Source organism: Etheostoma spectabile, chromosome 15, assembly GCF_008692095.1.
Source record: "Etheostoma spectabile isolate EspeVRDwgs_2016 chromosome 15, UIUC_Espe_1.0, whole genome shotgun sequence".
NCBI lineage: Eukaryota > Metazoa > Chordata > Actinopteri > Perciformes > Percidae > Etheostoma > Etheostoma spectabile.
In genome coordinates this window covers 10,806,547-10,824,642 of record NC_045747.1, presented here as the reverse complement: position 1 = coordinate 10,824,642, position 18,096 = coordinate 10,806,547, and the positions used below count along the sequence as shown (strand labels likewise).

Here is an 18,096-nt window from a genome sequence, read left to right as displayed (position 1 = left end):
AAAATATACATGGAATACTAGGCCTACAAAAAGTTAGACCAACCCTCCATTACAATACCAACACAATACAGTACATTGGTACAATTATGTACTGAAACACATAGTATTTACTTAAAGTTTACTGTGGTACAGTATATAGTATGTCATACAATAATTGCTGTTAACATTTACATACTGTACTATAATGTCAAAAAAAGAAATTACCTGTTCTCTTCTCTAAATCCTCAGATTATGGTGGACACTGTGAATCTACTGATGTTTGGTTGTACCCTTGGTCCAGCCTCCCTCATGCTCATACCATGGACAAGAACATGGTCAATCACATTAACTCTGATTTCATCAGATATTACTGTTCTTTGTCTTCGCTGACCACCTCGACCACCTCGACCTCCTGTCACACTAACTCTTCCTCTCAGAGTTCTATCCATTGCAGAGCCTCACAAACCAGTGCTCTCTGAACTGGCTTACTGTATATGTTCCCTCACATCATTAGCTGCAAGTGTGATCAATTTTGAGTTGTTGTGTTCAAGTGTTGACACCTGTGGTTTAGTTGTGTTTGACTTTTATTACCTGTGCTCACCATTTTGCAGCACGGGTGCATCGCAATGAAAATATGTTGGCAAGCTGTGTCGAAACAGGTTAAAAGGGCAATCAGTTGGTTCAGGCAACTGAGCATTTGGTTCAGACAATAGGGTTTAGTGTTTTGACAATTGAGAAAAACTGCAATTGGTACTGTATTTGGTGTTTGTATACAAAAAGGCTTTTTGAGTTTTTTTCTATATAAACACCGTTTATGTTCACTAACTAGTCTAAAACAAGACACCCACTTAGGCTTTCAGCTAAAATTGCAATCAGCAGTGTTTGATAGGCACCAGACTAAATGTATTCTGTTTTGAATGTGTGGTTAACATCTGAATGACGTGCTGTAGCTCCACAGTGTTGTGCAGGCTGTGGTTAAGCATGTAGAGTTTTGAAAACTGTGTTCTAGCAATGAAAAACGAGCTAGAGTTTGGTCCACATGAACTGCTGCTGTGAAGACTGTAGTTAGAGTTTTGTACATGTGACTCCAGTTGTGCCCACTGTCATCTAGGAATCGGAAAAAAAACAATCAATACCTGCTAGCTGATAATATGGGTGTCATTAATAATGGCTCATCCTTTAAAGGGAAATCTTGTTTATTCATTAAAGAGTAACTACAGAGAACTAGTTTCTGCAGAAATTTTGATTATGAATATGAAATCAGTGCCAAACAATGCCTTTTCGTATTTAGTATCATTGTAGCGTATGCTATATTGGATCAGACATTGTAACATACAGTACAAACAGAAATTTGTATACCTTAAATGTATGTTTAACTAAAATGGCATTGCAGCAATTTTGCATATGTTTTTTGAAAAGAAGATACATTTATATTTTAGACAAATTTGTCTCTGAAGAGGTGTTTTCTTATGGCAGCGTTAGATTGTCATTTGAGAGCGTTGTTAAGAGATGTTGCCAATTTCTATGGTGAGCTATTGACTGAAGCCCACGAATGTTGATAGGTTTTCAGTTGTTAGTGATGAAAGACATCGGGCCACAACATTTAACATTCAGAAGAACCCATAGTGCTGAGGACATTGTATTTTCTTTAGAAATTAAAAATGTTCACATGGAGTAACATACAGAGTGCTCAAATCACAGATGGCAAAAAGCAACAACCATGTGTAGTGATTAAATTAATTATTTTCAGGACCTGCCTACACAGACATTTGACCTATCAAATTACAGTACCAGCATGGTCAGTCAGAAGAAAAAAACACACACCCACATACTGATTTCTTATTTTTTTCTTTTTAATTTCAGTTTGACTGTAAAATTTAATAAACAACTCCATTTTGAAGATTTCAAGACACACAGAGCTGATAAGAGTGAAACTTTATTGCAGTCATTATAGGATGTCATGTTCCAAAGTCTGTGCTGCTTAATTTGGCATAACATGTCAGATAGGATGAAACAAGACATTGGTTCTTTTATGTGTGTCCTACCTAGGATTGCATAATAAAACCAGCAACTTTTGTGATATATTGTTAGTATTTTGAAATCCCAAATATTAAACTGTCAACTGCCCTTCTTTATTTAAAATGAACATGGTATGGGAGTAAGAGTGGAATGCAAAATGCCTTTGATATTTGAGCTCAATCAGGTGGACCAATAATAATGTAGCGCTCCCTCCCATATGTTAATACTTAACCTAACTTCTTTGGGTCTCTGGTAAATAGCACTCTACAGACGATCAACCTGCCCATTAAATTTAATGAGAGCTTATGAGTTGTAGATGGACTGAGATATCTAGCTTCATACTCCAGAGGTCATGACTGGAATTATGTCAGAGGACTCAGATAAGTCATGTTGGCCTGAGAGCAGCCAGTGGGTTGCAATGATGGAACACATCATTTGTGCTGTCTTTCTCCAAGATGAATCACACAATCAGGCTCAATGTGGCTTATATGATTACTCACTAATGACCGACCTACGTGCTCCAGTGTTGACTGAACAGGGGCTATGTGCACTGTTCACGGGTCGCTATTGGTCAAGTTGTAGATCAGATTTGAGAGTTTGAAAGTGTCCATATCTGGCTCAAATCTCACTTAACCTGCCAGTCCTGTGGGAAGTAAATTCCTCTTTAGTGCACACAGAAACATTTTCATACAGGGTAGAGTTAAAAGCTGGAACACAGGAGAATCAATACCAGGCAGACAGAGAAAGATACAAGAACACAAAGGTTTTGTTTTTCTCTAAACTGCTTTGTAAACCCTGGAGGAGGTAATGGTATTGAGCCATTTGCTGTTTGCTCAGATTCACACTACGAGGCATTAAAAAGAACCCCTCCTCTCTCGCAACGTGTGTGGGTCGAGGGTCAATTATAGCTCCTTTTTATCCCCAACACGGCCTATTATCACAGTACAGAGCACAAACAACAGTCACTTTATCTCATCAGCTGCTCAACTGGAAACTGTCGCAACCATGCCTTTATCATTGACCCCGGGTCCCGCGCCGTCCACATGACAACTTCCCTCCAGCCAGAAACAAAATATCTGTAAATTCTGGTCCACCTTTCATTTTAGAGTGAACATTTTATTTTGTATATAATTTTTATTCTCTCTATTGTGATTGTTCACCGTTTTGAGTGAAATTATTACACATAAGTATAAGTATAAAGACGCTTCCACATAAGGCGTTTTTAAAGCCTGGAAAAAAACATCAGGTGCTTTTGTCCCACAATTTGATGTCCCTATGTATTTATTATAATAACAATCTTTCTTAAAGTTACAAAGGCTTCCCACCACAAATAAAAACATTCAAACAAGGGTTAAAACAAATAATAGCAGGAATAATGAATACATCAAAAATTGTGGTAAAAAGCACATTGTTTTTAGATAATAGTAATGTCCAATACAAAAGTACCCAAAAAAGTAACCCTAACCCTAACCCAAAAGGAGCAGATTGAATTAAACTGATTGTCACACAGATTTGATGTCCCCAGGTATGGGTTGTTGTGTTTCCATCTGAAGGCGTGGAAAGAATCAATCACTGTAGTGTGTTAAATTAGGTCCTAATGCATCAAACACAGCTCATAAAATGTTTCAGATAAAAGAAAGTAAAGAGAAAAGGGGAAAAACACAAATAAACTGCTGATTATGTACCGTTTAAGTCAGAAAGAGAACAATCTTTCAACTACAATTTAAAAATCAAACTGTCGCACAGAAAAACACATTTGATCAATCAAAAGCCAAAGGTCTGAAAAGGGTAATTTCTGCAAAGGGTGATTGCTGCTTAGCATGGGGCTTTGAATGCAAAGGTCTCAACCAGCAGGGAATGCAACTGTTGAAGTAAAACCTAGACAATCATTACACAATACGGTGTTGTTACAGTGTTACGTTTTCTGTTTTCAACACTTCAAAAAATCTGTAAAGCTGAACAACCCTTTCACTAAATTGCTCATGAAATGAATTGTGACTTTAGAGTATTTGCTTCCAACAGCGCTTTAGATCCTAATTTGGCTAATAGCCCTCCATCAGAAAATGTGCCAGTACTTAAAAATGATGAAACCACAGGGGTAGTCTTGTCCTACTTTTCCTCCAGCCTTGGGGAAAAGATTAATTTGAAAATACACATGAGCTGTGGATAGGCACAGAAGTAACTGTATGTGATTTTGATACAAGATATGGTGTGCATGCAGGTCTAACACAGTGTCCAAGTAATGTCCGACTAATATCTTCCAGAGGAGTGTTTTTTGTCCTTTACCTTCCATGAATGAAACCTTTCTCTTCAGTTTTCAGTTGAGGTAATTGTTAGTGATAGTAAAACAACAAGTCCTCCTGCGTCACCGAAGAGACTGCTGATGTCATGTGTTTTTGACCCGAGGAGCAGGACTTGGGCCTCCATATGCTGTGTACACAGCGGGAGACATTGACCTCCATCACACATGTAACACAGATGCACACTTCTTGCTTAGGGCTGTCACAAAAATACAGGAAACGCCCACACTGTTGGTTTTAGTGACTTAATCAACCCTCTGTACAAAAGCATTTGACAAACATTGAAATACTATTTTTGGCTTACTAAAACCCCCCCATCTTTTCCAAGAATAATGTTTACATTATTATTATGTATGCATGTGTGACAGGAACCTTTCCAGCCATCAGTGCTATGATCCACACATTATAAGGTACTGTGTGGGATCAAGCTCTCTTGCTCTTCAAATGTTTATTATGTTATCTATGAGATAGATGTTGCAGTAATGTCATACCCTGCTCCTAAGATTTCAGTTTCTGTGGAAAAACAGGACTTAAGGCTATATTCCCAGGCTGTATGCTATGAAATTAGTTCTTGTCCAATGAAATTTTTTCATCCTCGTCAAACCATCTATTTCTATTTAGTATTTGGTAAGTTAAGCTGAGGTTGATTTTTGATGTTCTTTTTCTTCTTAGATATCAAAGTATTGCACAAATTGAAATTGTGACCACAAAAGTGATTACAATTCATCTTGAGGGTGACATGAATGTCTACAGGAAATGTCATGGCAATCCATACTGTAGTTCCTTCAGACTGACACTGCCATCCTTAGAGGCAAGTTAGTTAGAAGCAAGTTTGTGAAGTCTTTTTTGGGCCAGGTGATACATTAAAAATAAATGTACAAAAAACAACTTTGTATTGCAACTCACATGCTGTAGATGCATGTGAATGGCTTGGGGAGCAAAGATGTGACACAAGCAAGCACTGGGAAAGTGCAGTTGAACAACTTGCTGACTTTTTCTTTGCTCCCATCTGATTCATGCCTGGCTGTCACCTTTACAGCTCTCTCCTGTGTGGGAAATGAGCATCTTACATTTTAGATTTAGGATGCAATGTAATGACTTTGGCATTTTGACATGATGAATTGATGAATGAGTGAATCAACCTTATCATGATGCTAGTTGTTCTTTTGTTTACTTGATCATACATAAGGCAAGGCACTTTGAAAGTCTTTGATTCATCACATCAACTCTGTAATTACTAAGATATCTAGAAGAATTTCATCAACACCTGTCAAAGCTCCTCTCCGGCTTTAGAGAGCTTCCATTAGCTACGCTGCATTGATGTAAACCAAACACTTCAAATTGTCATTGCAAATCAACACACTGCTTCTGTTGTGTATTATTCATGCTCTCCAGACCTGTGTTCAACTGCTAAGAGTCTTTCAAGAGCTCAAGACAGCATCACAAAAAGCCATCCAAAAGCACAGTAGATCTTTTCTGCAAACGTATGAGCAAATGGATGGCGGACACATTTTAATTCAATCCACTTCTTTACGTATGCTCTTTACTAGCCTGTTAGGTTACAGGGTGTAACTTCTCCAGCGAAACTTTGAGGGAGATAAATCCATCTACAGCAGTGATATGTGCTTAAAGTTGTTCTGTGTGTGATTCCTCCTCAAAATTTTTTTTTAGAGTTAGGACCCAAGTTTGGACGTAAAATAAGACTTGTGTAAATGTAAAGACTCATCTTGAAGCAGTGATGGTTAAGGGTTATATTATTATGTAGATCTGGAAGATATGCTTAGTTGTAGATTAGTAGATTGGGAGTAAATGTAGTCAGTCTAGGGTCCTCATGAGGATAGACACATGCACATGTGTGTGTGCATATGTGTATTTTGTGCTCATCTCTTTTACTGCTTAATTAGTCTCTGTTTGCTAACTACATTACCTGCATTACAGCACCACCTAAATGTTTCTAACAGGAGTGTTTTTCAGGCTGACCTAACTGCAGCTGTGACACACCTCTATGACAGCAAATTGTGCCATGGTGTACTACTTCCAAGGCTCATCATTTAATTTTTAACCAGTTTGTGTATAAAAAAACAAACAGAAAAAGATGAAAGTTGAAAGTTGTTTTTTTACATCCATCACACATCAAAATCTTGCTATTCTTCCCTCTTGCAGTAAACAGTGTCCAAGCACAGGTCAAAATATGCTGATAGAAAGTGAATAAGAAGACATGTGGTTGATGTTTGATTTCGGCAGCAAATGTTTGCTTTTTTAATAATCTGATTTTCACCAAAAGGTTTCTGCTTTAATGATTTTTCTCTTGTTTCTTTGATATCAAAAGCAGATACTGTTAAATTATTAGATTTCTTTTAAATAATTGTTTTTTTAACAAAAGTCCTAACGATTAGTCAGTCAACTTTTTCAGCACAGAACCGCCCCAAGATGAACTGTATAGACTGTAGGAGGTCTGGGATTTATTCTTAGCATTCATGATCTATATTACACCTCCAGCTATTGGAGCTGCTTTCCTTCCCTCGCTTTTATAACTGCTCGCTGTTGGATGACATATTAATATCTTGTTTGCCACACTTTCTCATGAATGAGTAAATATGTTGATGCTGCATAGCGCGTTCCAGTACTCTGCAGTGATGAGAGGTGGGATGTTACACTGTGTGTTTTTTTCCGTTGTACAGACTTGGGAACTAATACGCTGGAGGTCTTGTCTGCCTAATTAAACGTCTGAAAACAAACCAGAAAAGAAGCGGTGGGCGACATACAGTCCAAGTTCATGGGTCAGCTCTGTGGATCTCAGGCTGAAAATAACGTCTGTTACTGCGACGCTAGAGTGTTTGTGTGGTTATCTCATTCATAAGTAGGTTTCGTTGTAACAAGTGAACCTGGAGCTCTTCATGGGGGAATACATGTCACTTGAGGCATATGCATCTCTGCTGCTCAGTACAGAACAAAAGTGTTACCATACTTGCCTTACACTCACAGAGACGGCTTTTTAAAATTAAATACACTGAAGCATCCTTATTTTTTGTTGCTAACAAGCATCTGGAGACAGAAACAAAACAACTTAGCTATGCATAACAAAAAACACAAATGAGACACCTCTGGCAAACCAAAATTATTTTGGGAGCATGACAGAACACTTGAGGCAAAGTTTACATAATGATGACTTTAAACATCTACACAGTAAGTGTGTGTTTGTGTGGGTGTCTTTGAGAGGTGAGTAAGAGCGAGTGACAGTATAACTGAGAAGATGGAATGGCAGACACAGTATATCGTTTTGCTTATCTCTGCCAAGTGGAAATGAGGAATTGAGTTAATTTAGATTAATGATGATACAGATGCTAAGAGGGGGAAATGGAGTGAGATAACATGGATGTAAATTAGTGAAGGGGCGGCAACTGTGAGAGACATCGAGACAAATCACCTTGATTTACTTTATATTTCTCAGTGGGAAATTCCCCACATTATACCAACAGAATATGCATTGAGATTATGAACAACCATGAACAATCCTGGATGTCTGCTTATTGCCAGGTCCCCTTGTTGTGACGTCATACGTTTTCAAATTGCTTTTTCAGCTCAAGGGAAGTTTTTTGAATATTAAAAGTCCATTGATAAAAGATTTAATGGAAAGAGTCTTAATCAAAATTGTTCGACGTGTCCTGGCAATAATTTTACAATCCTTTTTGAGCTGCATGGAATTGTTGCAAAACAGTGAGTGGCCATTGGAAAGAAATGCTGCAAGGCTAAGCAGCGGCACCATGTCCAGTTCTTAATATACACCCATGGTGTTATCCATAGATAGACTGTGATTTGGCCCAAGCAACTACCTCCCGTGCTTAAAAAATTCTCAAGCCAATGTTCAAGTGCCAAAAGCTGCAGTTTATCGAGTGGCCACTTGAAGCTGTATCCAAAAGGGAGTCAATTCATAGACCCAATGTTAAAATGCCCAGCTTTACTGCAATATAAAACATGTTTACAACCTGGTTCATTCTCTATAGCTAAGTTCCCCCTTTATGTTATAATGAATGTCTTTATATCCCGTTTCAGCAGGTGATATTGAAAAGGGTTGGAGGTCTTTCAAAATAACAGATAATGCTCATTGTATCACAGCATGTGGTCATCCAGTGCAAAAATCTTAATACAGTTTTGGCACAGAGGGGAAAACATCAAACTGAGGCTACACAGACTTGTTAGTGGCCTACATTCAATTTTTGGTTATGATCTCTTCAGGGGATTTGGTGGTACTACTAATAACATAAAACAATACCAATATCCACTTGTGCAATGCTTTAAGACTGTTTAAAGCTTGTTTGGGGGATCTAAAGTCCCTCTTTCCTGATGCACAGGAGGAGATGTGATGTATATGTTTCAGAAAAGCAAAAACAGCAACTGGTTTGACATTAAAATGAAACTGCAGAAGAAACATATGAAACCGTCGTCTGCACTGACTGTCTTTGTTGTTTCCTCAACGTTATTTACCTAATCTAATGGTGCATTTTCAGTCGTGAATGCTGAGCAAGATTGCAAGTCCACTAATGTCAAAAAATACCCAAGGTTATGGTTAGTTACCTCTTTAAATGTCTGATGTCTGTGTTTCTATTAAGCAGCTTTTGAGCACACTGTGTGAACTCTTCCTCTGCAGCCTCTCCTCTTTTTTGGGCTGTGCTCCCTCGCTTAATAAGGTTTAAGAGATTCAGTGTATCTAAGTATGGGGTCCACTTTGCTGTGCAGCGTTGCCACTGTGTATGATAAACCAAGTGTTTGATAGATTCCAGGCTTATGGCGGAGTGACAGAGCAGTGACGAGGAGCTCAGGGGATTACTACACATAAACACTGGCGGCCAGTATCTATATGAGCTTGACATTCAATAGATGAGTCTACACATAGATGTCACATGGTGTAGGGCTCACAGTCCCTTTCATAATTTAGCAGGTCTATTTAGAGTTATCATAAACAATAAATATTACAGAGCAAGAGGGCTTGTGTAAAGTCTTCTGCTGAACATATGCATTTAACATTTAATGACGCTGGTTTTTGTGCGTGAAAAGAGTGCAAATTGGGAATAGCTCTGAATGTGGCAACATTGAAAGGAAGTCAAGTAAGTTACAGTACATCCTTTCATGTATTTTTTCCGTATCTCTTTCTATATGTCTTATGTCTATTGTTTGTTTTGTTCTTATTTCCTTAATTTTGTTCATAGTATTTCTTACAATCCCCTCACTTGTACAGTAAATACATCATATATCAGGAACAGTCACCTTATTTCCTAAGTTTCCTGAAAGTGTAATTGGTGGCTCTTTGATTTTTTTTTAGATCTGTTTTATGACTCTGCAAATTTTTTTTTTACTCCTCATGGTGTGCATTGTCTTGTATAAAAACTGTTGTATTTCCCTTGAGGAGAAATTGTGTCCAGAGAAAGTGAAAGGGATTTTATTTCCCTGAACAGATCCAGTTACCACCGGACTTAATTAGACAGGTTTATCATGTGGTTCTGATCACATTTGTCAAACAGTGGCTCGTGTCCCTGAACTCCAGCCCTTATTAGGACTAAGCGGAGTTGTGCAGTTTTAAAGCATCATGAGTAAAGCCCATGCCAGTCATGTTTGAAAATACAATTTTTTTCATAATTGTGACTTTTTCTGGAAAGGAATAAAAGCAGCATCACTGAATCACTCAACTGTTGGAACAAACAATGAGTTTGGCCATTTATCAAGCTACATCCTTTCACACATACAATTCAGTTGACACCACAAACAGCAGCCCTACCGTCCTCTTCTGGCACAGGAAAATGCTTTTATTAAATGTCACAGTGAGAACTGTTTTCTATTCCTCGATAGTTGACTCAGTGCGTTTGACTTGTCATGCTTACTTGGACGTGTTGATAGGTGCAATTGTTGTGTTCGTTTTGCTCATTGATTGCTAGTGTATACCAAGTCTCAGGTAATTGGTGTAAATGTCACAGGGAGCTTTATAACTGTGACAAAACAGTCCTTTTTTTCTCAAGAGACAATTCTGAAATGATGTCCTAGCTGTGTGCTTCATATGCTTCTCTTGTAGATACATACAGGCAAAATTCACTAGTTTGCATTTGTTGCCCTGATGAAGTCATTTAGCAGCTTTCCAGTTTTTGTGAGCTGAATTGATTCGGGTTATACATGGTCCCTCATTTCGATGCTCGGGGGTTGGTTGGGATTATTGAGCTGGTTGCAGTGTTGGAAGAAGTATTCAGATGCTTTACTTTGCTTAATTCACACATATTTGTGTTTTAAAGTTAAAAGTAAAAGTAGGTAAGTATTAACAGGAAAATGTACTGAAAGGATCACACATTCTGCAAAGTGGACTCTGCCAGTGATATGCTTTTGTTACTACCAATGCATTAAAATATAAACAGCATTTAAATGTTGCAGCAGGTTTAGGTAAAGTACATTCTAAGTAGCCTAGTTGTTATCATGTTTAATAGTTAAATCAATAAGAATGCATCATATTTAATAAAAACATTACATTTTTTGTTATATTAAATGTGGGAAAACTTGTACTGTTATCATTCTAATAATGATGATCACTCTAAGTACATTGAGTTTGGTGACATCATACCACCTTTAACCTGACTAAAGTTTCATTTAGCCAGAGCAATTGGATATGTGGGTGTCAAATACATATAGTGGAGTAAAATGCACAATATTTCCCTGAAGCAGAAGTAGAAGTGTAAAGTTGCATATAAACAAGTACTTCTCATTAGTACAAGTACCTCATAATTTCATTCAAGAAAGCAATTAAGTAAATGTTCTCACTGCCTGGGTGGATTACATGCACTGAGCTTCTCTGCTTACACACGCAAATGCAATGTTGACCATTCTGGCTTTGTGTGACGCAATTTGCCAAAACACTCGAAAGTGGCATGAACAGAGATCGTTCACTCGTATTATTCTAAATTAGCAGTTAATTAAGTGCATTCACTCCATTTAATGAATGCAGTGTTTTCTGTCTCCTTTAGACTGTTACAACCACTTTTCAGTGCAATTACATTTTCTGAGATTCTGATTCTTGGCATATTATGTCTAACATATATTGCAAAGACTATACTTTTGGCTTGACACATTGGCTGAGGCTGAGGTCTGCTGTGTGGGCCAGCTTCATGGCTGATGAGATGTAAATTAAAGGTGGGATCTGTAGTTGGAGCGTGAAGGTTACCACAGAAACAGTGACTTTATATAATACAAACTATGCAGAAATTTCCTCAAGTCCTAGTCCCTTCATCTTTATGCCTGCCAGTGAATAATATCAGCAAGTACAAAGGCAGAAACAAATAAGCTACATGCTGAGCTAAGCTGATACGAGACTGTATCTACAAGATGGCTCTTTGCTGAAACTGGCAACAATAGTGGTCTGGTATTAATCGGGTTGTCAACTCAGGCAACCGATCTTTGTTCATTTTGTGTTAGAAGGGTATGGCACAGCTGGAAAGTGTTGGCGTCTGTTATCAGGAGGTGTGATTGCCCTGGCTTGGCTCATGATCAATATAATCCTCTTTTTAAGAGCAGTGTGCCTTGTGTAATGAAAATCTTAACAGTTTTGTGATGAAGAGGTCACAACAGGTTCTCCCAGGAGGAAACTGATACCTTTGTGTGGGTCCTGAAGAATCCCCTCATCAATAGAAATCGACTGAAATAAGCAGCTGCGGGCAAATTGGAGGGAGAAACACATTTTCTTCTTATTCATGGAGTAGCAGAAATCAGAGAGAGTTTGATTATGGCCTTTCAATGTACTGTAACAAATGGGAGAGAGGATTTATCGTATAACAAACTGTATAGTATGTCATCCAAGACCAAGTCAACACTAAGGCTGAATCCCATTTCTCCATCTTACCCCTACCCCCTACCCCTTACCCCTAGCCCTTGAAACCAAGTGGTAAGGGCTAGGGGTGAAAATGAAATGGGACACCACTTGGTTACATCACCATACAGTATTGTTGATCACAAACTTCCAAGATGCCGTCTGCAAGTGTGTCTATGTCAATTGCATGGGTTTTGACAACTGTGTCATATGCGTATATATATTTATATATTTTATAGTTATTTTATGCTCACTTTGGTGGTGCAGAGTCAGATGTTCTTATCTGTGAAGTACTTAGGTCTGTTGGCGATGCATATGTGCATACACACATGGTGAATTGTATATCTGTTTCAGTTATCACCGTTTTGAATGACATTGATGTTCAGAAAAACATTTTAACAAAAATCTGTATTTATTGCCCAATAAATTAAACATGACAGGCAAAAACATTACATAAAATATATTATATTACAGAACCATTATCAACTATTAGAACCATAAATGCCTTGTCACACACATAAAAAGTATGTTTCAACAGCTATTCAGATATTCCAGACCAGTCTGAAGCCTGTTGGCCAGTAACCCTTCCCTCACATTTCTTTAATCAGTGTCCTGTATCCTAACCAACAACAAAAGAAAATGTGCATGTACATGAATTAAATTACAAATGATTAATATAATACAGTACCAATGCAACAATGAATGGCTACAACATGAACACATGATTTAAGAAACTTCTGCTCGTTTTCAGCCCAAAAGTGGATCACCTGCTATGTTTCCTCCTGCGTCCCTGTGTGATACATGTACATGTAAAGCACGTATCGATGTCTCCAAAGCAGGTAGTGTTGTGCACTGATATCAAATGAAATTTTCTGCTAATAGTAAAACTGTAGACATGTATACAGTCCATTAATTGCAGAGAAATGTGGGACTGTTGTGCAAATCACCAATGTACCGTAACGTTAGTAGTTAGCGGTTAGCGTCAGCATAGCAAGCTAGCGATTTTTTTTAAAGTTTCAATTAAGAATAATGGTTGCAAGTATAAATGAGCAGGACTTTATAGAGCACAAAACAAGACCTTCATAATTTTTAAATCAATTAAAGTTTCTCTGATCAATCTGGCAGCCATAATTGCTTGTTGCGCAATAAACCCTCGGTTTCAAGTAAGCTCGCGTCCTCACTCGGTTCCAAGGGCTATATACCCCTTTGTCACCCCTTCGTCTACCCCTAGCCCTTGATCAAAAAGAGAATTAGGCCAAGACTTACTCTCGCATGAACGTGCAAAACCTACAGGAAAGGGTAAAGGATAGGGGTAAGATAGAGAAATGAGATTCAGCCTAAGACTAGATTTTATCGAGAACGAGACAAGACCAAGACTTTGACAGTTTGAGACCGAGTCAAGACCAAGACCAGATTCGTGTTAGACAACCAGAGGTTCTGTCTCCTGCATTCACTTTCTTGGGAGTGTGTGTAAAGGGGGCAGGGAGAATGGGTTTTACAATATCAAATCAGATATAATTCAAGTTATTGGTTGCATTTACAAGTATTAGCACATAGGCATAAATTAGACAATGCACAGGCAATTTAGCAAAATCCCTGCAGTTGTGGTCTTGACCAGTCATAAAATAAAATCCTGAATCCTCTTCATCTGAGACAGAGACAAGACTGAGTAAAAATGTGTTTGATTACGGGACGAGAGCTTAAACAACTTGTCCTTAAACCGGTCTCGAGACTAAGACCGAGATCGAGTACTACAACACTGGTTTAAGCCACAGAAACAGCAGGAAGGTATGACGAGACATGTAGTTTTGATATAAAAAAAAACCAAACTCTAATGCTAAGCATCAAAACTGCATTGGCCTTTAGACTTTTGTTGCCAAAATACACATTGGGCAACCGCAATGAGAAAAACAAAATAATCCAACTGTACAGCCAACAGAAATGCCATTTTGCCAGCACAAATCCCTGCTTTCTGTCATGAGTAGTGACTGAATAGTGAGAAGATGACGTCAGTTAATGTATTTATGATTTTGGGGTAAACTGTCTCTTTAAATAACAAACAAACAGCCATGGTATTCAGTTTTCCTATTGTTTTTTACTATAACAACACTGGATTTTTCTAAGAGGCAGAGGATGACTCATCAGGGCCACAAATGCAAACCAGTGAATTTTGCCCTTATGTATAGCTAGAGAAGCATGTAAAGCACACTCTAGTACATCATTTCAGAATTGTCTCTTAAGAATAAATTGAAGGATATTAATTCAAAAACATAACCTCATTGCAGAGGTAATACAATAATATTAATTGATGTATTGGCCAGGATAATTTATCTTTTGCCTATTTCTTTAATCTTAAAAAAGTCCACTGTGGGCTCATTCTCTGCAGTGAGGATTACTATAAATCTTTGAACTGGACGACTCAGCGCATCAAACAGAAACAGTGTAGGATGGGGAACATTGTAACAGAAAATCAAAGGCTCCCTGTAGGTTTGATGTTGCTTCACACCAGGCACAGATCACAGGTCCAACACACACACCATGAAAGAGTGTATGAAACAAGATCCTACTCTTCCCACACACATGTACAACACAGAAAAGCCCCACACACTCACACTTACACAATCTTCTCAAATGTTATACAACCGTTTGCCATTGATTACCACCCACATTCATCAGAATGTTTTCAGAAGCTGGGGTCACTGCATGGAGCCGTGACCCAAATGGGACACAGGTGAGTCGCACTCTGCTCCCTCACATTGTAACAGGGTCAGTGACAAACATTGTGAGCAGTTCAGAGGTTAACCACATTACACAGCTGCTGAAATCTGTTCCACTGTATTTCACATGTGTTTTTTTAGGCTTAACACTATCGCCATACACTGTGTTGCATACAATACCGTTCATGTCCTGTTTTTGTGTAAAATAGACACAGTATCTTCTTCCCGGCCATGTTTAATAATTAAAAATAGCTTGGGTGTGGCCAATGAAAATACATTTTATATATTGACTAGAGGCTGTAAATACTTTATGTTTTCCTCCCATTAAAACATCTCTGGAAGCTAGGGAGAGGAGACAGGTGATGAATAATAAAATACTTATGTCACTGCTGTGTGTTACTATTAACATTAAGTGATCCCTTGTATTTTTTGTACAGATTTTATTATTTCATAAATGTTGGAAAAGTTAGACAATGGACTGCTATATACTGGGCAGTAAAATAACTGGGACTACTCAGTTCTATGCAAACACAGAGCATATGAATAATCAAGTGATGGTGTACCTGCTGACACATTTGACTTGCATATTCATTGAAGTACTGTACAATGTCACGTTGTTGCTTTTGAGCATGTTTCTAAAATGCATGCAGCACGTAAGAGCAGCTTCAGCCCAGTTGTGGAATGTTTCCCTAAGGCAGGGAAAAAGGACACTTTAGCAAGTATTTCATCAAAATTCACTGAGGCACGGAAAAGGTAAAATGTGGAAGTCTGCTTAAGAGGCAGAGGATGAGCAAAACCTTCGATTTGACACATTTTCCAAACACAGCTCAGCAGAGAATCTCCAGCAGGCGGCAAACGATTAGCCAAGCAGTGCATGTGATACCCTCTAACAACGACTGAATCCCCTCAGACAGACTGACCAAATTAGGCTACAACCACGATGAGCACGGTTACTTGGTTGTTAGCGTTGGACTTAACATGTATATACTATGCAACATTTTTTTTTAACTAGGGGTGCTATCCCTCACAGGCACGTCTGGATTATGCAGACTTGGAACATAATTTTATACAGACATTTAAAGTAATATCTCACCCAAAAGTCTTAAGCTCTGTCGGCTATTGTTGACGATAATTGTGTTGATTTTGTTGTGTGGTGGTGCGTTTTTTTACTGCTACAGCACAGTTATAATGTAGTTGGAATGCAAAATGTTTTTTTAGCAAAATAAAACATTGAAAGTTGACTTCAAGACTCGGCAGCAGTTTCTCAGGATCAAAGAGCAGTAGCATTATTATAGATTCATATAGAATCACAGATATTCATCAGGCACAATGGGAGAAGGCTATTGCATAGAGAGAGACCAAGTACAATATGTGTTTGAATAATGCAGAGAGCGGCTGCATTCAGTGTTCATGCATGTTTAAGATACACACTGCCACTGACACACACACACAAAAATAAATGGGCTTTTGTTGTTGAGTTCAGGCAGCTAAAGTAAAACTTCCTCTTTGATTTTTGTAAATGTAGTCTTCCCAGCTAAAGGACATTTAGCTACAACAACCTACTTAGGAGAACTCAGATGTTTTTTGTAAAATTTTTGGTGTGTGCTGAAACTGCAAATCAAATTTCTGATCCACTTATATTTATTATTTGCGGATGTGTCTTTCAATAAACAAAGGATTTATTTTTCCAAAGAAAAATTTTGGGCTTTTTTGTCTACAGCTAAAGAAAACAAGACATGCAGCATAGGGCTGCAGGTTGGAATCCAACCTGCTGTGGTAAGGACTGAGGCTTAGGACATAGGGCGCACGCTTAACCAGGTGATTTACTACTACTATTTCCTGTCTTCCATGCAGCAGCCAAGAAGCATGAGGCGTTGCAGCATTATGCTCCGTCTCCTCTGAACGCTGCTTCACCCCATTATCAGATAGTGAGGCTCTCATCCACCAATGTCATACTTAGTGTAACATCTGCAGCCCTAAGGTACGATGAGCATGGCGTGCTTTGCCATGGCTTATTTAGTCAGAATACACAACGTGTTATAGCTTTAGAGTTATGCTGCATCTATTCGGTTGAGGTCTCTGGTAGATATTTCAGAAACCAAGCTAGATTAGTGAATGATGCTTCAGTAATGATACATACCCAGAGGCCTTATCAATGGCAAGAAAAGTTGTATAACACGATTGATGCAGGAGAGTTTTGCTTTTACTAGCATTTCTGCATTTGAAAAGTTGCGTGATAGATTGTTGCTCTGGGGCAATTTGTGAACTGGACAGTTATTGTGTTTTCCAAGAGGTTTGTTTTTAATCCTGCTCCCCTCAACCTGCATTCATGCACACATACTCCCCTTTTGTAATTTTATTTGTTAGCCAGTGTAATCAAATTAAAGGTAAGTACTCTCAAACAAACAACAGTAATTGTTAGTGGCCATTGTATTGAGCCATCCAACATGCACTTGAACAAAGAGCAGTTGTTATGTTGTTTGGGACATTCAAGGAATTTGCGTCATTCATTTGTGATTGTCAGTGTATTTTTTTAGAGAAATATTAATAAGGCATTATTTAAACAAATAGCTGTCTGTCCTCGCAATTAAACGGAGCAATGACCTTATAGTAATTGTGTCGAAATTGTCTAAAAAAAAAGCATCACACATTGAACCCAAGCAGCCGTGACACTTGGTAACTTGTAACATGATGAGAAACACCAAAGGAAACGTGCCCAAACTATCAGAGAGGTCCCTCTGGCTCTGCCTGACTCTCAGCCGTTGTTCCACCTCTTAAATCCGATGTGCTACAATAGAGATAAGAGCTCCAGGTTATTTCCTGGAACAGAGAGCTCTCGGGGCTAAACAACACATGTTCCAGAGGACCTTGATGGGTCTGTATCCACAAGCCAAGCGATTCACAGCTTACTGGGAGTCCAGAGCTGTAGCTCTAGCAGGATATCATAACAGCAAAATATACAAGCCTAATTACTCTCACACCTTCAAGCCCATTAGTTCCATTCCAGCTCCCATCTAATGGCCGATGTGATTCCCATCGCCCTGCATTAAAGGTATCCAAGCAGACATATACGTGACAAATCCGCACAAATAAAGCACAAGAGACTCACAAACATACGTCCTCAGGGTGTGTCTTCTCTCCTGTTCTTGCTTTTTTTTTAGAGCAGTGAGCATTTCAAACAGTGAATGCTTATTTTAGGAAATGGCTTTGTTTGAATTCAGCTTTGGGGCATTTGGTGAAG

General features: G+C 38.4%; 1 protein-coding gene across 2 annotated transcripts in view; it reads left to right on the top strand.

The window, feature by feature from the left end:
* The window catches only part of gcgra (glucagon receptor a), a 39,478-nt gene that overhangs the window by 8,074 nt on the left and 13,308 nt on the right, over window positions 1-18,096 (top strand). The gene's annotated exons all lie outside the window — the stretch shown is intronic.